This window comes from Megachile rotundata, chromosome 1 (assembly GCF_050947335.1).
Source record: "Megachile rotundata isolate GNS110a chromosome 1, iyMegRotu1, whole genome shotgun sequence".
NCBI lineage: Eukaryota > Metazoa > Arthropoda > Insecta > Hymenoptera > Megachilidae > Megachile > Megachile rotundata.
The window spans coordinates 6089747-6095568 of record NC_134983.1 but is presented as its reverse complement, the minus strand read 5'-3'; the positions used below and the strand labels follow the sequence as shown (position 1 = coordinate 6095568).

At 35.7% G+C, this 5822-nt stretch overlaps 1 long non-coding RNA gene across 1 annotated transcript; it reads left to right on the top strand.

Moving 5' to 3' along the window:
• The first annotated feature begins 1900 nt into the window (after positions 1-1900).
• Positions 1901-3568, top strand: LOC143264611 (uncharacterized). The gene is made up of 2 exons (XR_013038412.1): positions 1901-2074; positions 2154-3568. It is a non-coding gene; the product is annotated as an uncharacterized LOC143264611 (long non-coding RNA).
• The last annotated feature ends 2254 nt before the right edge of the window (positions 3569-5822 follow it).

Sequence of the window (5822 nt, the reverse complement as noted above, 5' to 3'; positions counted from 1 at the left end):
ATCACTTTGTACAAGGAACCAATCGAAGATTAACCTGGTCCCATTTGGTAGTTCTCGTGCTTGAAATTATGCATTTCGTGACTCTATTGCAACTTCGAGGTAGCGAAATAAGGCATATTCGAATTATACTTAGGATTCTTCTGGTTAAGTATTCTTGGTGGAAGTGTTCTTGTTAATGTAAGGAGAAATCTTCAGTTGACTGTAATTTGAAGAGAGCGATTTTATGAACTTGAATGTTTTCGAATTATTCGGTAGATTGTAAGGTTTCGTGGTTGCAAACTTTTTAAGTTTTGAAATTAGGAAACTCTAAGATTTATGTTTTTTCAAGTTAAGAAATTGTAGGGACTTGTCTGTTTGCGAGAACTGTATTTAGTAGAATAATATATTTATAAATTGTAATTGTTTAAATTTTCAAATTTTTTAGTTCAATAGTTCCGAATTTATAAATTTATTAATTCTCAAATTCCCAAATGCCCAAATTTCCAACTGTCGAAATTCCCCAATTCTCAAATTTCTAACTGTCGAAATTCCCAAATTTCCAAATTCTCGAATTTCCAATTGTCGAAATTCCCAATCCCCAAATTCCTAAATTCCCAAATTCTCGAATTTTCAACTGTCGAAATTCCCAAATTTCCAAATTCTCGAATTTCCAACTGTCGAAATTCCCGAATTCCCAAATTCTCGAATTTCCAACTGTCGAAATTCCCAAATTCCCAAATTCCTAAATTCCCAGATTCTCAAATTTCCAACTGTCGAAATTCCCAAATTCCCCAAAAACCCAATTCCCCAAAAACCCAAATACCCAAATACCCAAATTTCCAAATTCCCAATATCCCAAATTCCCAATATCCCAAATTCCCAATATCCCAAATTCCCAATATCCCAAATTCCCAATATCCCAAATTCCCAATATCCCAAATTCCCAATATCCCAAATTCCCAATATCCCAAATTCCCAATATCCCAAATTCCCAATATCCCAAATTCCTAATATCCCAAATTCCCAATATCCCAAATTCCCAATATCCCAAATTCCCAATATTCCAAATTCCCAATATCCCAATTCTCAAATTTGCAAATCAATCATGATCAATAACTTTCTCTGATTTCATATATTCATTTCTTTCATACTATACGTATAACAAAAAAATTATTAAAAGCTATGACTTAAAGAACATATTGCAAGGTTATTAGAATCACCGGTATCTTCATTCCACTTACTTACCAAAGATACTCACTTCAATTTGTTATATCAAACTGAATGATGAGCGTGAGTCACCTTTCGAGTGCCAATGAGTTGAACACGACACCCTGTACTATAATAGCGTAGTCATTTTATTCTATATATTTACAGAATGTTATATATTTCAAATGATTATATCAAACCGAATTATGAGTGTGAGTCATCTTGCAAGTGCCAGTCGATTAAACAAGACACCCTGTACTATAATAGAGTTGGTATACTATTAAACATACTTACTAAAATTTCAAATTATTATATCAAACGAAATGCCAAGTATGAATCACCTTTCGAGTGCCAGAGGAGAAGCACCCTGTACTGTACTAGAGTAGATGTAATATTCAGCACATATACCAAAAGTACATATGTCAAATTGTTATTTTAAACCGAACAACGAGCGTGAGTCACCTTTTGAGGACCAGTGGATTAAAACCCCTATACTACGCTATAGTGAATATATTATTCCGAATATACACCAAAAGTACATATTTCAAATTGTTCTATTAAACCGAGTGGCGAGTGTGAGTCACATTTCGAGTGCCAGTGGGAATGAGACACCCTCTATTATATTAGAGTTACTGTAGTCATAAACTTTCACTTTAGCACCTAATAAAAGTCGTATCGTGAGCGGTGTAACACCGGTATATAACGCAAGCGTAAAGGCACGTGCTATCACACTCGTTTCACGCAACTTGCCGCTCTAGTCGCGCGGGTGTAGATACCGGACGATGTTTGTTCACGAGAAGAAAAAAAAAGTGCGAGAACCGGGGAAGTGATGCGAAGAACGAAGGGACAGGGAAGAAGGTGTAAGAGCCAGGGCTTCATCGTTGAATCGGTTCGTTGTTACATACCTTCCCACTTCTTGTCCTTTCCTTCTTTTATCTGCTCCTTCTCTCTTCTTTCCCTGTTTTCAGAGTTTACCTCGGATCTCCTCTTTTTCGTCGTCTTCTCTCTTTCTTATTCGTGCGGTCATAGGAGATCCAGCTATATCTGTCGGAGCTATCTCGTAAAGTAGAGTACACACGTAGTCGTTGAATCGGAAAACTAGCTGGAAGCCGCTAAAAGATTTCATCATTTTCTTGTGTGTCTTCCTCCTGCAAAGAAATCATGGATTCAAGGTTCTCGAATGCACGCGTTCGTTCGACTGAGAAGGATTGAGGAAAGGTCAAATTCAGGGAAGTACACAGTCATTCGTATGTACTAGGACATATATTTATTTTATGTATGATTTTATTACTCAAACTTTTAAATAATTAGTAGAACTCAGTTCAAGAATTAAATACTGGTACTCTTAGTATGGCTATTTTTAATATTCAAAGTTTAAAGCAAATTTTTTAAAAAATTATAACTTGAGTGTTATAGATATTCATTTTAATTAATCGACATTATATGCGCAAACCTTCAGAGGTTTATTTAAAAAATACTACTTGTGTATACGCATGACGTTTGGCGTGTGATCATGACAATACGTTATGTCAGAGGACTCACCCTGTATTGTAACTTGAACATAAATTTCACCAAAGCTTTTCTGAAATATCTATAAAACTGAAGATAACTGATTACACATGAAAAAATTGACAAATAAGTTTACATATACATAGGTTTTGTCCTTGATAACATATGTCAATATTTCAACATACTTGAAGGCCCTGTTTCAAGATCATTTCAAAGAATCGCGTGCCCTTTGAGAAGCTAAAAAAATGATAATTTTTGCAATTCAAAAAATGAAAGTGTCTCCGAAGATCCAGTAATCGGTCGCGTTTGAAAACTCTGCATTATTCTGGAACGCAGGCAACCCTGAAATTGAAATTTCAGTCCCGAGGTGTGTTCATGGGTATGACATTACTCGTGTCGCGTGCACAAACAACAGCTACCGTACACCAGAGATGCCATCGGACATTCGTGACAGGATCCCCGATAGAGGTCTCGTGCCATTCCAGTCCTTTCCAGAAATTAGTAAATCCCACACGCAGTGTGGCCGAGCTGTGCAACTGGCGCTTCGTCGAGCTGTCCTTCCTGAGGGATGCATCGGGAATAAGAAACACGTGTTTCGTAGTACACCCACGCGCGCATTATCCGTATCTCCAATGAAACTATCGATTCTTTGCAAATATTATCTGTAAATACTAACGCGTTAACGTTCACCGCCGATACAGCTTCATGGTATTTGCCGTGGGACGGGGGATCGTTGGATTATCTTTAAATATAGCTGCGAACGGATACGGACATCTGTATGCCCATAAATTAAACGGAATTATTTAGAAATACTTAGTATTGCTGGAAATATTGGAATAATTTTTTTGTTTGTAATAAAAAGTTTCATATTTGACGCTGTTGTGATCATTTTATTGGGAATGAATCATGGTGAATAAGTAGATTGTACGACTTTTAAAATGTGGGAGGATAGTATCATAGGTCAGGATTCAATATAATGCAAATTCCTGGGTTCGCAAACTCTCTATACTCTAAAATTCTTATATCCCCGAATCCCTATTTCACCGAATCCCTGTGGCTCCGAATTTCTATGTATATTCTCAAAGCTTCATACACTCAAATTCCTACATTCCGAAATTCCCGTATTTTCAAATCTCTATATCCCCAAAGCCATGTATCTTCAAGGGTCTGTATCCCTAAATTTCTATATTCCCAAAGCCCTATATTCTCACAGCTCCAAATTCTTACATCCCCAAATACACCTTACATCCCTCTATACACCCAAATCCTTATGTCCCCAAATTCCTACATGCCTAAACGCTACATGTCCGAATTCCTATATCACCAAAATCCCTAAAACGCCACATTCCTAAGCGTCCAAATTGCTAGATCCCGAAATTCCTAAATTCCTATATTTTCATATTTCTCGATCCCTAAATTGCAACGTCCCAAAATTGTGTGACCATCAAATCCCTAGCTAGCAATTTCCCTAGATCTCCAAATGTCAAGGTCTTCAAGTCTCCACTTCACCACATTTCCACGTTCCATCATTCTTAATCTGTTCCCGAATATTTTAAATCCTACAAAACCCATAAAATTGGTCGACTCCTACTAGGTCCCTAGTAGTTGTAGACTCTTATTATGATTGCAACATTTTTCCGAAGAAAACTAAGGGCTTTTGTTTTTGACTATACATAATTGCGATGTATTGTTCTCACTCCAAATATTTTTATACCCTTGAAAACGGAAAGCTTCAAAAACAAACGTGTATACCGAAGAAACGAGGAAGAAGCGGGAAAAATTTACGACAGAGATAGTCAGTGTAAGAAGCGTGAAAAGGAAACGTTTGCGCAGAAAGATAAGAGGAAAAAGTCCACCGTACATTTAGATGGCGCGTGTCAAGGTGTCACCACCTTGCCCTCAGGAAGGGGAGAAACGAAGATAAGAGAAAAAAGACGCTCACTAGCGTCTAGTGATAGATTTGATCCAGTGCTTGCTTGCGAATTCAAGCAAATTCTTGTTGTTCTATTCTTTGATTTATGTAGCACTTCTTTTACTCGGTAAATTAAATGAACATTTATGTAGGTAATTGTAATGCTCATTGTGTGAGGAATTATATTATTATTTACGAGGTAAATTAAAACATTAGATTTGTGGTAAACATTATTACGATGTAGAGTATAATACTGTTTATGAGATAAATTATGACACTGTTTTTGCTGTAAATTATAATGTTATTTACGTGATAAATTAAAACAATATTTTAGTGGTAAATTATAGCATTATTTACGCGATAAATTCAAACATTATTTATGCGACGAACTATGGCACTGTTTTCGCTGTTAGTTGTAACGTTAATTTCGCGATAAATTAAAACATTATTTACGCGGTAAGTTATGACACCATTTTCGCTGTGAATTATAATGTTAATTACGCGGGAAATTAAAACAATGTTTATGTGATAAATTGTAATGCCAGTTTCGAGGAATTGTATCATTATTTACGAGGAAAGTTATAACATTATTTTTGCGGCAAACATTATTGCGATGTAGAATATGACATTATTTACAAAATGAATTATAACACTATTTTCGCTGTATATTATACCACTAGCTTCGCTGTAAATTTTTTCTTTTATACTGACAGACTTTATACAATTTTTATTTGAAATACCGAATCCTCGTGTAACAAGTACTCCACGTAAACTGAAGGATAGGTGTATTTCAATTTTTCAATATTCAAATTATATTCAACTATTCCCATCTAAATTATTTGTGAATTATTCAAGGTCCCAGCAAAACAACAAACTGTAAATATGTATACTCTGAGTCGCTAATAACACATGAGTGGTTGATGCGACTATAAATAAATAAATGAAAAAAAAGGAATCCTTACGAAAAGTCACACAGCACAATTTCCACCACTGCAGTAATTATTCCTCTAATTTTCAAGACGTCCTTACTTAGAAATACCCTCAGATTCAAATATTTTAGAATAGTTGAGATCACCACAAAGCATGAACCTTTTCCACGAAACCTCCGCAGATTCCATAATTTCCCATCGTCCCCACTGCACTTTTTCCTCCAATTTTCGGATATAAAAGAACCACGACAAGAACTTTTCGGATTCATTCAATTTTCAGGCTATCT